We start from the raw sequence: 20,642 nt of genomic DNA, 5'->3' as shown, positions 1-20,642 counted from the left end.
CAGCTTAAGACAGGATTCTACAAGCCGCTGGGGAAAGCCCCAGCGATTAGATCGCACAGTGCCACTTGCGCCAATCTGATGATCAAACAAGTGACTAAAAAGTGGCACGCTCGTGTAATAATTGTCCACATACAAATGGTACCCCTTTCCGAATAAGGGTGACACCAAGTCCCACACAATCTTGCCAGCGCTCCCTATGTAATCTGGGCAGTTCAGCGGCTCTACGTGACTATCTCTTCCCTCATAAACCATAAAACAATATGTATAGCCTGTGGCCCTTTTACAAAGCTTATACACCTTGACCCCGTATCTGGCACGCTTGCTGGGAAGATACTGTTTGAATGACAAGCGGCCAGAAAACGTAATCAGGGACTCATAAACGCAGACAACTTGATGGGGAGTAAACTGTCTGCAAAAACGTTGGTTGAAGTGGTTTACGAGGGGCCGAATTTTGTAGAGCCGATCGTATCCAGGGTCTCCACGAGAACGACAGAGTTGATTATTGTTGAAATGCATGAACTGCAAGATCTGCTCGTATCGTGCCCTGGCCATGGAGGCAGAGAACACGGGTATATGGTAAATTGGGTCAGTGGACCAATATGACCACAACGTACTCATTTTAACTATGCCCATGTCGAGGGATAGGCCAAGAAAGGTCTTAAATTCGGAAACCGTAATTGGTTTCCAATCTCTGGCAAGGGAGGACTAGGGATTAGTGGTGATGAATTGACCAGCATACAAATTACTTTGGTCCACAATAGATCTATAGAGATCTTCCGTAAAAAACAGCGAATAGAAATCAAGTGACGTAAAATCAACTGTTTCCACCTGAATTCCGGGTTGGCCAGTGAATGGGGGAAGTACGGGTGCTGCAGAAGTGGTGGGTTCCCAATTAGGATTGGCGAATGCAGCAGGAAGGGCACTATGGGCTCAACGGGCTTGTCTTTGTTTTCTTGGTGGCAGCGGGACACTACTTGTGCTTGCCACATCGCAAGCTTGAACTGCACTTATGGGACTCGCCACATCACCACGTGTTACTGCAGTGCTGGTTCGACTACGACCAGGGTTTACTAGGCCGCTGGTGCTTGCCAGTTCACCAGAAGGAGGAGCGGCACTAGTACTTCTCTGCTCCATACGAGAGCCCTGCTGTTCTTGCACCTCAGCAACAGCAGAAGATCGGGGTCTGGTACGCCTGACCTTGGCAGGGACCACAACTCCATTGTCAGAGCTGTCATGTCATGGAGCCGCTGTGGTCTACAGGATCGTATTCTGAGCCTGAATCTGACAGATGAGTGACTTCCTCTTCACTATCTGTCATGCTCAAAAACGTGTAGGCCTCTTCACTACTGTACCTTCGATTTGCCATTTTGGGCTCTAAATTTACTGGTACAGTAATGAGACTCAGGTAAAAAAGCTCCTAGGCTGTCAGCAACTCTATCAAACGCTACCAAAAAACTGTTAGCAATCGCAGGGATCAGGCCTGCCTCTGCGAACGCTACAGTTATGTGTTTAGTGTTTTGTAAGTGACAATGATCGATTGATACTGCACTTGGGTGGGCAGGGCGGAGGGGCTAAACACAGGTGCTAGCAGGTATTTGGGCTGATCCTGCTAACACTGCGTTTTTGGGAACCCTAAACTGCTGGGGACGCTAGTATAGATCTGATCAGATCAGATATTGATCTGTTCAGATACTATACCACTAAGGGAGGTGTATGCTGCATGCAAGGGTGTTAGCGCTACTGGCACTAATCTGACGCTGCCTGGGGCGACGCAGACCCTAACTGACCCTAAAACCTAACTGATATCACCCGCCGGGCGATCAGGGGGTTAAACCCTTATTGGGTATAAACAGCGGGTATAGAAAACAAACTAACCAGCGTCACCTGTAACACTTATACGGTAATCACTGGTGAAAGGGTTAACTAGGGGGCAATCGGTAGGTTAAAACCTTTATTAGTTAGTATATGGGGGTACCTGACGCTATAAAAAGCTGACGGTGAACGTAAACACCTACCTGGCTAACTAGCGTCACCTGTGACACTAATACAGCGATCAGAAAAAAGATTGCTTAGTGACACTGGCGACGGGGTGAAAGGGTTAACTGGGGGGTGATCAAGGGGTTAAACCTTTATTAGGGGGGTACCCTAGACCTAAAGGGGCCTACTTCTAACTGCCCTAGCATTTATAACAGTCACAAATGACACCAATGCAGTGATCAGTAAAAAAAATATAAACTGCTATTGGTGTCACTGTGACAGGGGCTGCAGGGGGGGTGATCGGGTTAGTGTTAGTGTAGTGTTGGTGCAGACTCACTGTGATGTCTTCTCTCCTCGGGCGCCTGAATGAAAAGGCTGCACGAGGCGAGATGACATCACTTCCTCTGCTCCTCACCAGGGTAAGCATTGATAAGAATACATTTAGTTCAGCTCACTCAGCCAGCTTACCTTCAATCAGGCAGCAGTCCGTACCCACACTGCAGGCTGTCCCATCCTCCCTCTCCTCTCCTCCACCTGTCGGCATCTCCTGCTTGTGCTCCCATTGGCTGAGGAGGCAGTGGAGAGGTGGGGCAGCTACAATCTCAAGATTTGTATAGCAAAATGATGTCGGTAGTGGCCATTTCAGGGAAAGATGTAAAAATATACAGATTTTTACAAACTGTCCCTGCTTTTACCGAGGCTGGCAGCCCTGATGGGGCCCCCTAGTGGCCGTCGGGCCCTCGGTCAGTGCCCAAGTGCCCGAATGGTTTGTCCGCCCCTGGTTGTAAATACTAAGTAAAATCTGTATGATCATTCTGCAATGTTTAAAAAAAATCTTTGTTCAGAGCATTTAAGTTATTTGCTTTGTGACACTTGCATTGATTTTGCAATCTTAAAAGGTATCTAAAGCCTTGTTAATGTTTATCATTATTATTGTGAAAGATGAGCTTAATCTAAATATTTTTTTATAGGCTTTTCAATGTCCTGGTGCTCCAGAACCTTCAAAAGTGTGGCCAGGCTGTGTAAAAGACATGTCTCACACATGTGATATCACCATACTCGGGTGGAGTAGCAGAATGTGTTTTGGGGTATAACTTGTGGTATGCATATGTTGTGTGAGAGAAATAACCCGTCAATATGATAATTTTGTTAAAAAAAAAAAAAATCTTAATTTTGCTAAAAAATGTAGTTGTAAAATTACAACTTCAAAAACTCACCATGCATCTTACTAAATACCTTGGGCTGTCTACCTTCTAAAAATGGGTAATTTGGGGGGTATTTGTACTGTCCTGGCTTGTTATAGTCTCAAGAAATGACCGTCAGTACATCAGGGGTGATCAATTTTAAATGACTGGCACCATAGCTTGTAGACTCTATAACTTTCACACAGACCAAATAATTTACACTGATTTGGGTTATTTTTACCAAAGATATATAGCAGTATACAGTGGGAACGGAAAGTATTCAGACCCCCTTAAATTTTTCACTCTTTGTTATATTGCAGCCATTTGCTAAAATCATTTAAGTTCATTTTTTCCTCATTAATGTACACACAGCACCCCATATTGACAGAAAAACACAGAATTGTTTTGCAGATTCATTAAAAAAGAAAAACTGAAATATCACATGGTCCTAAGTATTCAGACCCTTAGCTCAGTATTTAGTAGAAGCACCTTTTTGATCTAATACAGCCATGAGTCTTTTTGGGTTGCAACAAGTTTTTCACACCTGGATTTGGGGATCCTCTGCCATTCCTCCTTGCAGATCCTCTCCAGTTCTGTCAGGTTGGATGGTAAACGTTGGTGGACAGCCATTTTTAGGTCTCTCCAGAGATGCTCAATTGGGTTTAAGTCAGGGCTCTGGCTGGGCCATTCAAGAACAGTCACGGAGTTGTTGTGAAGCCACTCCTTTGTTATTTTAGCTGTGTGCTTAGGGTCATTGTCTTGTTGAAAGGCAAACCTTCGGCCCAGTCTGAGCTCCTGAACACTCTGGAGAAGATTTTCGTCCAGGATATCCCTGTACTTGGCTGCATTCATCTTTCCCTCGATTGCAACCAGTTGTCCTGTCCCTGCAGCTGAAAAACACCCCCCACAGCATGATGCTGCCACCACCATGCTTCACTGTTGAGCCCTGACTTAAACCCAAACGCCTCATAGAAGGTTAATAGATTGGTTTGGCAAGAACAATTCTTCATGAATCCATGCTGATTACTGCTAACGATACCGTTTTCATTACTAAAATTTTGTATATAGTCCCTTATCATGCCCTCCAAGAGCTTGCATACTATTGCTTACTATTGATGTTAGGCTAACTGGTCTGTATTTCCCAGGGATGTATTTTGGCCCTTTTTTAAATATTGGTGCTACATTGGCTTTTCTCAAATCAGCTGGTACCATTTCAGTCAGTAGACTGTCAATAAAAATTAGGAACAATGGTTTGGCAATTACTTGACTGAGTTCCCTAAGTGCCCTCGAGTACAAGCCATCTGGTCCAGGTGATTTATTAATATTAAGTTTCCCAAGTCTACTTCTTTTTTTTTAATTTAAATAATTTTTATTGCTTTCACAAGTTTAAAAACATACGTTTAAACCGTACATTTGAAGAGAGAAAAAAAAATAAATAAATAAAGGTATCACTTAACAGTTATTATTGCTTACTATTTTAACAACAACCCTCTAACCCCCCTCCCCCTACCATTCCCATAGAGGATACCGGTTAACGATGTGCATGTTATTCCCTAAGATACATCCTTTGTTGAATACGCGCTTTTTCCTTATCGTTGCCCATCCTTAAGATAGCTTTGGGTAAGGCCCTTAACCCGACGCTCACAAGGGACATTCCATCCTTTGCAGCCAGGGTTTCCACAACTTAACAAACTTACTATAATTACCTCGTCTAGTGAAGGTTACTTTTTCCTTCCATACTAACATATTTATGGTCATAACCCACTCTTCAGGGGTCGGGGGCTTCATTGATTGCCAGGATTGTGCGATTGATTTCCTTGCTTGATACAAACATCTCGCAATCACTGGTATAGTACCTATTGTCCCTATTTCTTCTTCGATGTGACCCAAAACACATACTCTAGGTTCTAGTTCTAATGTAACCCTAAACGTAGCATTAATAATTTTTAATATCTCTGTCCAATATCGGAACAGTTTTGGACATCTCCAAACCATGTGTATAAGGTCCCCAGTCTCCCGGCATCTAGGGCACCTGTCATCAGGTCTACGGCCGAACATATACAGTTTCTTGGGGGTATAATAAGCTCTATGCAACAAGACCAAGTGTGATACTTTTTGTGAGGGAGAAACCGGCACCAACGGTCCAAATTTTAAGATCCTCTTCCATTGCCCCACAGTTATTACCCCTACATCCTCTTCCCATCTTTCTTTATTCTTAGAGGACCCTACCTAGGTATTAATTCTGCCCGTTATTTGTACGTATATATCTGATATAAGACCTTTGGTGATATCTGCCTTAATTATTTTTTGGAGAAGAGGAATCTTACTTCATTCTAGTGGATGGTTACTAAACTGCTTGCCCAAAGCATGTCTGATCTGTAAGTAACTATAGAATGTTTTATTAGATATCCCGTACTCATGTCTCAACTCTGCAAACGATTTTAAGCTGTTTCCCTTATACAGTTGAATCAACCGGCTTATTCCGTGCCTTTCCCAATCCTTGATCTTCCCTATAGACAATAACTCATGCAAATGTTTGTTGTACCAAATGGGCGAGTATTCTGTAACTTCTCTATAACCCATGATTCTCTTAACTGACTGCCAGATTTTAGTGACCATCTTAAGTGTTGGATACCCACCTTGTAGCGAGTCTGCCTCTAATGCTTCCACTAATGATTTGTGTGGATTCCCCTGTAACATCATTTTGCCACTGGCATTCCCCCCTCCCGGGGTAGCACATTCCCCCATTTGCTGTTGCGCTGCTAAGTAGTAGCTATACGGATGGGGGACAACCATTCCCCCTTCATTTGTCAGTCGCTGCAGTGTTTGCAAGCTAATCCTGGCCTGGCCTTTTTTCCATATTAACTCCCTGAAAAGGATCTGTATTTTTTGGAACCATTTTTCCCCAATCCAAACTGGAGAATTATGAAGCAGGTACAGCAACTGTGGCATCCAGATCATTTTAACCAGGTTAGCGCGCCCTGCCATTGACAAAGGGAGTCTATTCCAGATATCACATTTCCTTTTGAATTTCAATAGAAGTGGGACTAGATTGTCGCTGATATACTGATTAGGATAATTTGACAGCACTATACCGAGATATTTCACTTTCTCTGTTATCCTTAGCTGGGATAATCCCCTTGAAATGGAATTAATAAACGGATCGACCGGTAGAAGCGACGACTTCTCCCAGTTAATAGCTAGGCCCGAAAACCTACCAAACTCCTCCACTATATGCATTACTTTATCTAGTGAAGACTCCGTGTCTCCCAAAAAAAATAAAACATCATCTGCATATAGTGCTATCCTTTCTTCCCCATTTCCTTTGAAATCCCTGCAATCCAGTTGATGATCTTACCACACCTGCTAGTGGCTCCAACGCCAGGGTGAACAACAGGGGTGATAAAGGACACCCCTGTCTCGTCCCTCTCTCAAGCGGAAACCTTTCTGAGTATTCATTGTTGATTTTTAATTTAACACTTGGGTGATTATATAATATTTTCAACCATTCTATAAATGTGGGGCCAAATCGGAACCGCTCCAGTACCCACCAGAGATACCTCCACTCAAGGCTGTCAAAGGCCTTGGCTGTATCCAAGGACAGGATGGCTCTCGAGCCCATGTTCTCTGTCGGGGCCTGGAGGTTTATATACACCCTTCTGATATTTATACTAGTGGACCTGTTAGGAATGAACCCCGACTGATCCAGATGTACAAGTTTTGAAATGCATTTATTCAATCTGGTTGCCAACACCCTTGCCACAATTTTGACGTCAGAACACAATCATGACATTGGTCTGTAAGAAGATGCTTCAAGTGGGTCTTTCCATTCTTTCTGTATTACTACAATGGTAGCTTCTGACATCGAGGAGGGCAGACTTCCCCTTTCAGCTGCCCAAGTCTACTTCTTTTTTTTTTTTTAATTCTTTATTTATCATTTTTCATAGCAATACATTTCCCACCGGGGATATTTCATAATACAAATCCGCATTGATATATAAAAAATATAATGATTATCCCCCCCTCCCTCCCTTACCCTGCAGGACAATGCTCCCAGAGGACACCTGCCTTCCTGATCTCTCCGCTATGTAGAAAAAAATGCCTGCCTAGTTATGCCAGGTTGATAATCTCCTCTAGATAGCTCCAGGTCCTTTTAAACTTGATCCAAACTGCCCATTTCCCTAGATGGTCCTCCTCCTCCGGTTCGGCTCCCCCTTTGTCCATACCCTCGACACTGTATACCTCATTGAGGCTAAGCAGCCAGTCACGAGTGCAAGGACTCGAGGTGATCAGCCAGTTCGACGCGATCTGTCTCTTAGCTACATCTAACATTATGGGGACCAGAGAGGATTTATAGCTCTTTACTAATTCCGAGGTCCCGTGGAAAAGAAAGACCCACGGGTCCTCCGCTATTTCCTTCCCCGTGATGTCCTTTATCAATCCCAAGATTTTTTTCCAGAATATTTTGATGGTAGGACACTCCCACCAAATATGGGCCATTGTTCCTGGAGTTGAACACCCCCTCCAACAAGTGTTTGACTTTGTCTTGTCCATTTTGCTTACCCTGTCTGGGGTGGCGTACCATCTTGCAAGGCATTTATAGTGACTTTCCGTTCTTCTGATATCTACTGCTAAATAATGGGCCAACCTCAAAATTTTGTCTATCACAGTTTTGTTACATTGTGACCCCAATTCCTGCTCCCACCTTATGATGTATGGGGGCACCTCCAGCTCCTGCTCTGTTCCCAGAATCTTATATATTTGAGTTATAACCCCGCCTGTCTGCTCCTTCATGCAGAGCTGTTCAAACGGTCTGAGCTCCTTCATACTCCTGAGTGGTTTCGGTAGCCTCTCAATGAAGTGGGAGAGCTGGAGGTACCTCCACCCATTCATAACCCATAAATCGGATTCCTTACTTAGTTCCGAAAATGTGCGTATTTGCCCCTTATTTATGAAATTTTTTAATTGGATAGAGTCTTCTTTCAACCAATTCCCTCCCACCTCCCTCCTCCCCGGTTCAAAAAAAATTTTTTTTTCACGTGTATCAATGGTGAGTTGTATGACCATTTATACTGAGTGTGCACCGTATCCCAATATTTAAAAGTGTTATACGTTAATAAAGATGTGTTCGTGCTAAGTGCTCTGAATTTTGGGGGGTTCCAAAGTGAATGTCCTAAATTAGTGTTACTCAACGAGTGCTCGATGTGAACCCAACGCTTATCCGTTTCTTTTTTACACCATTCCGTGACTCGTGATAGCACTACTGAAATGTAGTATCTGTTGAAGTCTGGTAATGCTATTCCGCCTTTTTTTTTACCCCCTACTTAATATTGCTTGGGAGATGTGTGGTTTTTTGCCACCCCAGACAGCTTCGCTAATTAAATTCCTAAGGGCTTTTATGTAATACCTTGGTAGAGGAATAGGCAACATCTGAAATTTATACAAAATTCTGGGCGTTAAACTCATTTTGACCGCGTTTACTCGCCCAAACCATGAGAGAGGTCTGGTTCGTAATCTTCTCACTTCTTGCCTAGTGTCATCTAGCAAGGGAATAAAGTTTTTTGAAACAATTTATTAAAGGTATTGGCTAGTTTAATCCCCAAATACTTAATCTCCCCTTTCCATTTATTTTAAAATTTGAGACATCTCCATACTTTCTGATGATCTGGAGCACATTGGGGAGGGTTATTCTGGGGTTTGTAATGAAGAACAGGACGTCATCGGCGAAAGCCGCTAGTTTATGTTCCTCTGTTCCAACCATTACACCTCTGCAATCAGGGCTATTACGAATAGCGGACAACAGAGGTTCAAGGGACAAGACAAACAGGAGCGGGGATAGAGGGCAGCCCTGCCTAGTTCCATTGAACATCCTAAAAGGTTTTGACATGGCCCCATTAACTCTCACCACCCCTGCCGGGCAGCTATAGAGAACCCTAACCCAAGAAATTAACCTCTGGCCGAACCCCATAGCTTCCAGAATATTTATCATGAACCCCCAGTCTACCCTGTCAAATGCTTTTTCAGCATCAACTGACAGGAATAGAGCTGGGGGCCCACCTTGTTTGCAGAATTCCGATAGTAGCACTGCCCGCACCCCATTGTCCCTGCACTGTCTACCGGGAACAAAACCCGCCTGATCCGGATGCACTAATGCTGTCATTTTCTCTTTCAGTCTATTAGCTAACACTTTTGCATATAACTTGACATCTGCATTCAGCAGAGAAATTGGTCTGTAGCTTGAACACAACCTAGCATCTTTCCCTTCTTTCCGAATCAAGGTGATCGTGGCGGTCAGTGCCTCGGCTGTCATTCCACAGCCGAGTTCGTTCCAGTACCGGCACAGCCTGGGGACCAGAATGTATTTCATTTTTTCTAAATAGATGGAGGTGAAACCATCCGGACCTGGACTTTTTCCCTTCGGGGAGTCCCTCAAGGCGGCTAGTATTTCCTCTTCCTCAATGGGTTTATCCAAGAGGTCCCTATCCTCAGTAGACAGGCCCACTAATCCCGCCCCTTTTAAAAATTCCTTGCCCCTATCTAGTCGGGCACTATCCCCCGACCCTGTTGCCCTATCGAGTAGAGGTCACCATAAAACTTTTTAAACTCGTCTGCTATAGCAACGCTAGTCACTTTCTCTTCCCCTCCTTTGTTGAGTACTTTCTCAATAAAGTTCCTGCTTCTTTTTTTCCTAACTAGTCTGACCAGGTGTTTACTGGGCTTGTTGGCCTAGTAATGGTTATTCCTGGTTATTGTATTTGTAGCTCTCTTGGCCTCCTGCTCCATCGTGTCCCTAAGCTCCTCCCTCTTAGCAACTAATAGGTGATAACCATCCTGGTCCTGACCCTTTGCTTTTTTATGTGCTTGTTCCAAGGAAAAAATTTCCTCTATTGGCTTTCCTCTTTCTTCTCTTTTCTTTTTTTTCAAGCCTGCTCCTATTGACATAAGGATGCTCCTGATGAAAGCTTTGTGTGTATCCCATAGTATGGACGATGACACATCCCCCGTGTCATTTGATTTAAAAAAGAAGTTCACCTCCTCATGGAGTCGCTCTACTACCTTAGGGTCCCTCAACAGGTCCTCGTTCAGTTTCCACGAGAAAGGTCGCCCCTGCCCTTCTGGGATCTTCACCCGCATCGTGATCGGGGAGTGATCGGAGAGGGACATTATTTCTATATTTGTTTCCTCGACCCATTCCAGCAGACTATGGTCTACAAAAAAAAATCTAATCTGGAGTAGGTCCCATGCACAGGGGAGAAGAAGGTGTAATCTCTCTCTTTAGGGTGTTGCAGTCTCCACACATCCATTAACTGGCTATGGTGCAGCTTACGCCTAATTGCCCCTAATGACACCTTCCCTATCCCCTGGGCACGGGACGTACCGTCCAGATCTGGGTCGACGCAGAAATTTAAATCCCCTCCCAAGACTACTTCCCCCTCCCTAAATTCCGACAAATTTTTCAGTACTTGTCCCAAAAAAAACGTGGGTTTCTTGTTAGGACAATAAACGTTCGCTAGTGTGATCACCCTAGATCCCATGTTACCTTTTAAGAAAATGTAACGGCTGTCGGGGTCTATCGCTCTCTCCCTTAGTGAAAAATTCGAAGTCTTTGAGAGCCCTATAGCAACTCCCTTCGACCCCCTATCAGGAGAGTCTCCATAAAACCATTGAGGAATCTTAGAAGAGAATAGCCTAATTCTAGTGTCCAAGGTCAGGTGTGTCTCTTGTAAGAAAACTATATCACCCTGCAGGTGATCCAGTTCCCTTAATATTTTGTGTCTTTTTCTGGGCGAATTTAACCCTTTAACATCATAGGAGATAAATCTAAGCTCTGGCATGTCTATTAACCTCCCTGGCGGTATGATTATTTCGGATTTTAGGTGCTGAAAGCGGTACCATTATTTTGCATGGAAATTTGGCGTTTTATATTGTAGGTCTGTAATTCTTAACAATAACACACTTAAATCTGTCCAAACAAGAGTCTAGTAGATATCCCGGGTATGATAAAGTTTGAAACACAAAAACATAAATTATAATATAATAAATAAATAATTTTAAAAAATAAAAATAAATAGTAATAAAATAAATTTCCCCACGATTCACTATCGCTCAATTCTGCAAGTGTTCTAATTTACTATCGCTGTTTTCTAGCTGGTCTAAAGCCATTTTTGACGTAAAGGGACACTTTTTGGTTGCTATGGACAATCTCCAGTTTCCAGGCAGAAAGAACAGTATATATCACATAAAACTGCATGCAGGGCATTGGCCAAAGCACTGGGGACAAAAGGGATGTGAAATCATTTCATACAGTACTGTAATCTGTAAGATTACAGTACTGTATGTGTTATGATTTTGACATTTTTTTGAATTTGCCGCCAGGCTCCGCCCCCGTGCGTCGCGACGCTCGCAGGGAACGGAGCCTGGCACAGAGAGGCTTCTGGCAGAGGACACAGCCCGCGGACACTGCGGGGGACATCGCAGGATCCCGGGGACAAGGTAAGTAATGCCACACCAGGATCCTGCGATGTAATCCCGAGTGTGGCTCGCGGTTACTGCTAATGGTCCTGATTTTTAACCCCGAGCCACACTCGGGAAAACCGCCAGGGAGGCTACCCAGGCCTTCTACCGTACCCCAAGCTCTTCCGAGCACATCCTGCAGTGCCCCATCCCCTCGTCTCCCCCCCTCACCCACCCCCCCTTGCCCACACCCTCCCCACCCATTGGCAAGAATAGCGCCCCGAGCCCCCAGGCATGGAACTTCTCTCATTCCAAGCTATGGGACTCCTTCCCCGGGGTGTAGCTCTAGCGCCAGCATCCAGCTCCCACCGCCCCCAAAGGGGGAAAAGGGAGCAGAAGGCGCAGATTTTGCGCGCCCCTTCCCAGTGGTCCCCCCTCCAGTGATACCCACCCCACTTCCAAACCTCCCCCTCCCCCGCCCGTGCCCTATATGCTTAGAGAGAGACCACGAGTGACCCTCCCCGCTTTAATCCCCATCTCATTGTCCTGTCACAACTTGAGACCGTTCACATGTATGCCTTTGCCTCCCAAGGGGAAGGGAAAGAAAAAAAAAAAAAAACGGGGGAAAAATATCCCCTCCATTCCCCATCCCACCCCCAACCCCTCCTCTCCTCTATGATTATAACATATTATAAAATATCTGGGATGGGGATGCCCAGACTGTTACAGAAGTCCTGAGTCTCTTCCAAGTATCTCATCCTGCATGATCTTCCATCCTTTATAACTATCAGGGATGTTGGGAACCCCCAGCTATATTTTAGATTAGATCTCCTTAGTTGATCTAGGATTGGTCTCATTTGTCTTCTCCGCGTGAGAGTTCCCGCTGATAGGTCTGAGAATATCTGCAGATTTTTATCTTCAAACCTTATAGGAGGCGCCCCCTTTAAGCTCTTCCAAATTCTTTCTTTGTCCTCATACAAATGAAATTTGATGATCACGTCTCTTGGGATATCTTGCTTAATATGGGGGGGCCTTCTTATTCTATGCACCCTGTCAATCCGTAAGGCTTTATCTTCTCGCCTGCCCAGGATTGGGTTGAAAATTTTCTTCATCTTCTCCCCCAAGTCCTCGTTTTGTTGTTCCGGGATTAATCTGATGCGTAAATTTTGTCACCGGCTTTGGTTCTCTTGTTCTTCCAATCTGAACGCCAATGTACGATTTTCATTCCGCATTTTGCTGACCTGATCTTTTAAGTCCGAGATTTCTTTAGCTTGAGTCCCTGAGACCTCTTTTACCTCCTCCACCCGGCGGAGAAGGTGTCCCATATCTGCTCGGACATTTGAAATCTCAGCTTTAATCACATTTTCTAATTCTGTGAACATTTCGGTCAGGTCTGTTTTACTAGGTACCAGAGCCATTATTCTTTGTTCATCTGCGGTGCTCCATGCGGACGCGCCCTCAGAGTCCAACTCTTCACGGGTTTTATCCCCGACCCCCCTTTTGTTTCTGTTGTTCTTTCTTCTTATCCTTTGTTCCTGGTTGTTTCGCCTCCATTCCCGGGCTTTTTGCACTTACTTCTTTTAAATATTTTTGGATAGAGCTGGTGTTAAGGCTCTCCCTCGTGTTCTGGGGTTCAGTTGTTCGCGTTGAGTGACCTCTCATGCTTCCCCTCCTGCCTGCAGTTTACCCCTTGTTCTAATTGGGTGGGGAAAGGGAAGTCACGTTCAATGCCTCCAGGTGCTTCTCTCTTCCCCGGTCCCCGTTTTACCCCAGACTGAAAAACCACGCAGGGGGGGTTAGTCACCCGGATGTTGTGTATCTACTCGAACAGCTTCCTTGTCAGCCCAGGTAATTGTTTATACCAGATATGGATGGGGGGTCTCAAGCCCCTGCTCCCCTTAAAAGTCCCCTGTTTTGGTTATACGACCAGACGCTATTTGAAAAAGGAGAGACACCCTGTTTACCGGCATTAACCAAACAGGAGGGATGAGGCATATACTGGAGGCAGTTCATACAATCCCACAGGGCGCAGCGGGCCTCACACAGTACACCAATTTGTCAATAAGATTCAGCCCCGGGCCGGACAGTGGTGTTACTAACCCTGTTTGTTTTCACCGTGTCTAGTTTCTGCCCACAAGTATATGTTCATCCACAGCGTTATACGGGGGGGAGGGGAACAGGAGAAACCTTTAACTTCAGCCAACCCCTTACAAAGAATGGAAAGTTTCAGTGTCCACAAATAGACCAGAACGCATATATCTTCCTACTTTCCTATCTCCCAACAGGCGGCACAAGTCTAATGTCCACAGTTCATGCTGCAAGTTGTTAACAGGTTACATATACATCCATATATCTTCTCATACCTTGCTTCTTCTGTCAGTGTACTGCTGATGCTGGTTGGTGTTTGCTTTTTTTTAGGATGCTCCCTCCCGCTCAGTTACCAGCAGCGACGTCCCTCCGTGGATAGGCTACAACTTCCCACCTCCGGTCCTCCAGCCGGGGCTTATTTATTCGCCTCTATCCAGCCTGTCAGAATGGCTGGGTTGCTCCGTTCACGGCCGCGGCTCCCCCAGTCCGGAGGGCACCCAGGGAGACTTCACACTGCTGCGGCTACGGCAGGGGGGGCAGGCGGGATAGGCTAGACCAGAAAGCGGCTGGGCACTTGCTCTTGACCAGGCATCTCGTGGTCTCTCACCCCACGAGGCATCATCTGGGACGCGCTGTCTCTACACCTCCGCTGGAGCCGGCGCTAGGCTCCTCCCCCGTGCGGACGTCACACGCACATCACGTCCGCGCGCAGGCTTGGAGAAGTTTTGAAATGCATTTATTCAATCTGGTTGCCAACACCCTTGCCACAATTTTGACGTCAGAACACAATCATGATATTGGTCTGTAAGAAGATGCTTCAAGTGGGTCTTTTCCTTCTTTCTGTATTACTACAATGGTAGCTTCTGACATCGAGACGGGCAGACTTCCCCTTTCAGCTGCCCAAGTCTACTTCTAATTCTGTCCTCTGTTCGCCATGAGGGTGCTTCCTGAGATGTGTCATGAGGACAAACACGGCAGTTTTGGTTACTGAAGCCCCCCGATTCCCTCGTGAAGACTGAGGCGAAGAATAAATTCAATACCTTCGCCATCTCCCCATCCTTTGTAACCAGATGTCCTTCCTCATTCTTTATGGGGCCAATATGGTCTGTCCTCCCTTTTTTACCGTTTATATACGTAAAGATTTTCTCGGGATTGTTTTTGCTCTCCTCCGCTATGTGTCTTTTAATTGCACCCTTACATATCTTGTTGCATTCTTTGTAAAGTCTGAATGCTGATGATAATCCCTCAGCCTTGTATTTTTTGAAAGCCTTCTCCTTTGCTTTTATATGCATTTTTACATTAGAGTTAAGCCATCCAGGACTTTTGTTGGCTCTTTTAAATATATTTCCCAATAGGATGCACCGGCTAATGCCCTTATTTAATATGCTCTTAAAGCAAACCCATCTCTCCTCCGTGTTTTTTGTTTCTAAGATTTTATCCTAATTCATATCTTATAGCAAGGTTCGTAGTTTAGGGAAGTTGGCTCTTTTGAAATTCAGTGTCTTTGTGTTCCCCTTGTGTTTCCATTTGTGTGATTTATACTGAAGCCAATTGACCTGTGATCGCTGTTTCCTAAATTGCCCCATATTTACAAATCTGTGATCAGGTCTGTATTGTTGGTAATCAGTAGATCTAGTAACGCCTTGTTTCTAGTTGGTGCATCTACCATCTAACCCATGAAATTGTCCTGCAAGACATTTAGCAACTGGCGAGCCTTAGACAAATGCGTAGTTCTCTCCACCCAGTCTATGTCTGGATAATTAAAATCCCCCATTTTGATAACATTTCCTATCCTTGCTGCTAATCCAAATTGTGATAGGAGGTCCATCTTCCCCTCCTCCCTCAGGTTAGGGGGCCTATAGCATACTCCCAGTATTATTTTCCCCTTAGCTTCATCCCTTTGGAGCTCTACCCATAAGGATTCCACCTCCTCCCTAGCTCCCTTATTGATGTTGTCTCTCACATTCACTTGTACATTTTTACCTTTTCAATTTGCAGCCACTTTAATTTCTGAGAATGTATTGCAATATGGCGACATGGAGTTGTTCTGTACACAGAGTGTTTACCGAACACTTCATAGAAACATTTCCTGCTTGTGTGATTGGCTCACCAATTTTCCCAGAACTCTGTCTAAGATACAAGTCCGATTTTAGGCATCCCCTGCAACAAAAATGTCATTTTTGGAAATATACGTCTAAAGTGATACAGCCCCAGCAGATTTCCTCATTAGTGCCCTGCAGCTGCACACCTGGCAGTTAATTATGAAACCACTCCCATTAGACCCTCTCAGTACAGAGGCACAAACAAACACACATGGATTACTTGTGAATAACAAAAGGTAGGAATCTGCAACAAAGGTTGTTATAATCCTTGCAATGTACATAGATCACCCAGAGGGGAATGTTTTTTTTTTCTCAACAAAAGTGGAGTTACGCTTTAAGGTAAGGCCTTGCATATTTCAGCAGAACAAACATACTACATCTATGACAAAAGCATGGTTTCATAGGCGAAGAGTCTGGGTACTTAACTGGCCTGCCTGCAGTCCAGACCTTCCACCATTTGCAAATATTTGGCACATCTTAAAACAAAAAATACAACAGAGGACTGTTGAGCATTTAGAACCCTACATCAGGCAAGAATAGGACATTCCTCTTCCAAAACTCCAGCAACTGGTCTCAGTTCCCAAACATTTACAGTGTTGTTAAAAGAAGGGATGCTACACTGTGGTAAACCTAGCCCTGTTCCTAGCCCAACTTTTTTGAGATGTGTTGCTGCCGTCAATTGAAAAAAAAATATTTTTCCTAAAATGGTAAATTTTCTCAATTTGAACATTTGACATTTTCTGTGAACAAAATATGGGCTTATGAGATTTGCAAATCATTGCATTCTGTTTTTCATGTAGATTTTACACAGCGTACCAACTTTATTTGGAAGTGTGTGTGTATGTATGTATATGTATATATAATGTGTGTATGTATGTATGTATGTATAATATATAAATATACACACACACTGCTCAGCATAAAGGAGTAAACCCCATCAGATTTGTCAGAAAACCTTTACTTTACTTTCAGAATTAACATTTTTTATGGGACACTTTACTACAAAATACTCCCACAAATGCAGGCTATTGATTGCAACCAAGATTTGTTAATTTGCACACACAAAAACATATTTTTCCTAACAAATTTATTCAAGACCATGTTAAAAAAAGAAATACACCCCAATGAAAGTCTCAGGCCCCTTTCACACGATCGGACTGTTCAGGTCCGCCTGTCAGTTTTGACGGCGGACCTGAACGGGCACTCCATGTTAGTCTATGGAGCGTTGGATGTCAGCGGAGACATGTCCGCTGACATCCGACCCAGTCCGATCCGCTAAAAGTAGACGGATGGCTCTACGTCCAGGTCCATCGCTGGCGGATCGGGTGAGATCTGATGAAAATGGACATGTTGTCCGTTTTCATCCGATCCCTCCATAGGCGGCAGCGGCGCCTGACAAGCCCCTCCCCGCTCAGTGAGCAGAGAGGGACCTGTCATCCGCCGGCTCAGCGGAGATCAACGGACAGATCTCCGCTGAGCCGGCGGACCGAGGCGGGCACCGTAGAAACTGAGTCCGCCTCATGTGAAATTAGATTGTAAGCTCTTCTGAGCAGGGCCCTCTTAATCCTATTGTATTGTATTGTATTATAACTGTATTGTCTCCCTTTTATATTGTAAAGCGCTGCGTAAACTGTTGGCGCTATATAAATCCTGAATACTAATAATAATAATAATAATAATGTGAAAGGGGCCTTAGGAGCAAAGCTAAATTTTAGACAACAAAATTCTAATTAGCAAGGATTCAACTACAAGTGAGTCTAATTGTTTATTAAACAGGTGTCCAGCAGACAGTTGTTTGTAGAAGGGCGTTAAAGAAAACCCCTTCCCATTTCATGCTGTCAGCAATGGCACCACATGGAAGAGAAATGTCACAAGGCCTGAGACAGAAAATAATTTCTTTACACAAGAAAGATGAAAGCTTTAATTATCAGTCAGAATACTGTAGTAAAAGTGATACAAAAAAATTTAACAAAGATGCAACCATCTCACAGAGACATTTAGGTCGTCCGCTGAAGTTAACACCTCAACAGCGACGTCTTCTGATGAGAAGGGTTGAAGAAAATCACCATGCAAGTTCACTGCAGTTAGCTAAAGAAGTAGAAAGCCAAACTGGGGTCATTGTTTCCCATGACACAATACGGAGTACACTGCAGAGGAATAGCATGTATGGATGTCGTCCACGAAGAAAGCCTCTCCTAAAGTCCATGCACAAAAAAGCCCACCTAGAATTTGCCAAGTCCCATGCTGAAAAAGAAGACTACTGGGACTCTGTACTCTGGAGTTATAAAACCAAGATATATGTTTGTGGAACTAATGGCTTCAAAACTGTAATGTGTCGCAAAGGCGAGGAGCAAAAAGAAAAATGCATGGTGCCTACAGTGAAACATGGTAGTGGCAATGTCCTTCTGTGGGGCTGCATGAGTGCTGCTGGTGTCAGGGAGCTGCATTTCATTGATTGTATCATGAATTCACAGATGTACTGCTCTATAAAGAGAAGATGCTACCATCACTCTGTGCCTTTGGTCGCCGTGCATGTTTCCAACATGACAATGATCCAAAGCACACATCCAAGGCCACATCTAAGAACAGGGTGAAAGTGATTCAGTGGCCAAGTATGTCTCCTGATCTGAACCCAAACACCTATGGGGAATCTTGAAGAGACAAGTTGAGCATCACTCTCCGTGCAGCACCCAGGCTCTAAGAGGTCGTTCTTGGAGAATGGAAAAAGATAGATGTTGTAATATGTCACCAACTTGTTAATTTCATGCCTAGAAGGCTTGGTGCTGTCCTTACAAATCATACAAAATACTAGATGTAGTAGTTTTTTTTTGTGGGCTGTATTCATTTTTGCATCAACTAATTTGAATACAACTGAAGATTTTTGTAATCTAAGTTATATTATTAACCTTACTTTCATGTAATGAGCTAAACAAATGTTCTATAAAACTCAGTTTTGTAAAAATGTGGGAAATTGTTCTTGTGTTCATTGAGATGCTGATTAAAATCTTACTTTTCAAAAAGGGGTGTACTCATTTTTGTAGTGCACTGTATATACAGTGGTGAATTATTTGACCCCCTGCAGATTTTGTAAGTTTGCCCACTTACAAAGAAAATAAGGGTCTATAATTGTTCATCATAGGTGTATTTTAAATTATAGAGACAGAATATCAACCAAAAACCCAGAAAAAAACACGCTACAAATGTTATAAATTGAGTGGCACTTCAGTGAGTAAAATAAGTATTTGATCCCCTACCAGCCAACATTAATTCTGGCTCCCACAGACTGGCTACAGTATGTGCTCATGAGGTACACAGCTTAGTCCTGTCAATTTAAGAAAGTGCTTTTAAAGACAACTCGTTAGGTGTATAAGACTTGTCCACAGAATCTTTCTTCCATTCAAACCCACCATCATGGGCAAGACCAAAGAGCTGTCAAAGGACATCAGGGACAAGATTGTAGACCTATACAAGGCTGGAATGGGCTACAAGGCCATCAGCAAGAAGCTTGGTGAGAAGGAGATAACTTTTGGAGTAATTAATCACAAATGGAAGAAATACAAGATAACCATCAATTGCTCTCGGTCTGGAGCTGCATGCAAGATTTCGCCTCATTGGGTAAGGATAATCAGGAGAAAAGCGAGGGATCAGCCCAGAACAACATAGGAGGAGCTTGTGAATGATCTCAAAGCAGTTGGGACCACAGTCACCAAACAAACCATTGGTAACCCAATACGCCACCATGGATTGAAATCCTGCAGTGCCCACAAGGCCCTCCTCCTCAAGAAGGCACATGTACAGGCCCATCTGAAGTTTGCCAATGAACATCTAAATGATTCAGAGAAGGATTGGGAGAAAGTGCTGTGGTCAGATGAGACCAAAATTGAGCGCTTTGGCATGAACTCAACTTGTCGTGTTTGGAAGAAGAAAAATGCTGAATATGACTCTAAGAACACCATCCCTATACTCAAGCACAGAGGTGGAAGCATTATGCTTTGGGGTGGTTTCTCTGCTAAAGGTGCTGGCAGACTTTGCCGCATTGAAGGGCCAATGGACGGGGACATATTTTGTAAAATCGTGGATGAGAACCTATTTCCCTCAGCTAGAGCACTGAAGATGGGTCATAGATGGGTCTTCCAGCATGACAATGACCCAAAACATACTGCCAAGGCAGGAAAGGAGTGGCCCAAGAAGAAGCACATTAAGGTCATGGAGTGGCCTAGCCAGTCTCCAGACCTTAATCCTATAGAAAATTTATGGAGGGAGCTGAAACTTTGAGTTGCCAAGTGACAGCCAAGAAACCTTAAAGTGGAGTTCCACTCGGTTTTGTGTTTATTAAAAGTCAGAAGCAATAACAAGTGTAGCTGCTGACTTTTCATAAACACACACTCACCTGTCCCACGGTCCAGTGATGGTTCTCTGTTCAGCTTGTGGCTTAACAGCCAAGTGCACACTGTCAATGTGCGAGTCGCACTGCGCCTTCGCAATGGACAGGCAATCTTCTGGGACTTGTAACATATACCAGAAGATTTCAGGGAGGGAGAGGGGGGTATTTCTGCTCATCGCCTAGGCAGCCCGAGCGGAAGTGGGAGCTGGGTACCTGTCAAAACTAGGTACCCCCCCCCCCAAAAAAAAATGACATACAGTACAAAATGTAGCATGTCAAGGTGTTAGGAGCCCTTATAGTGGAAGTTCTTTAAAGATCTGTAAAGAAGAGTGGACCAAAATCTCTCCTAAGATGTGTGCAAACCTGGTAACCAACAAGAAACATCTTACCTCTGTGCTTGCCAACAAGGGTTTCTCCACCAAGTACTAAGTCATGTTTTGCATGGGGATCAAA

Source organism: Aquarana catesbeiana, linkage group LG01 (assembly GCF_042186555.1).
Source record: "Aquarana catesbeiana isolate 2022-GZ linkage group LG01, ASM4218655v1, whole genome shotgun sequence".
NCBI lineage: Eukaryota > Metazoa > Chordata > Amphibia > Anura > Ranidae > Aquarana > Aquarana catesbeiana.
Note: the sequence above shows the minus strand (reverse complement) of the source record.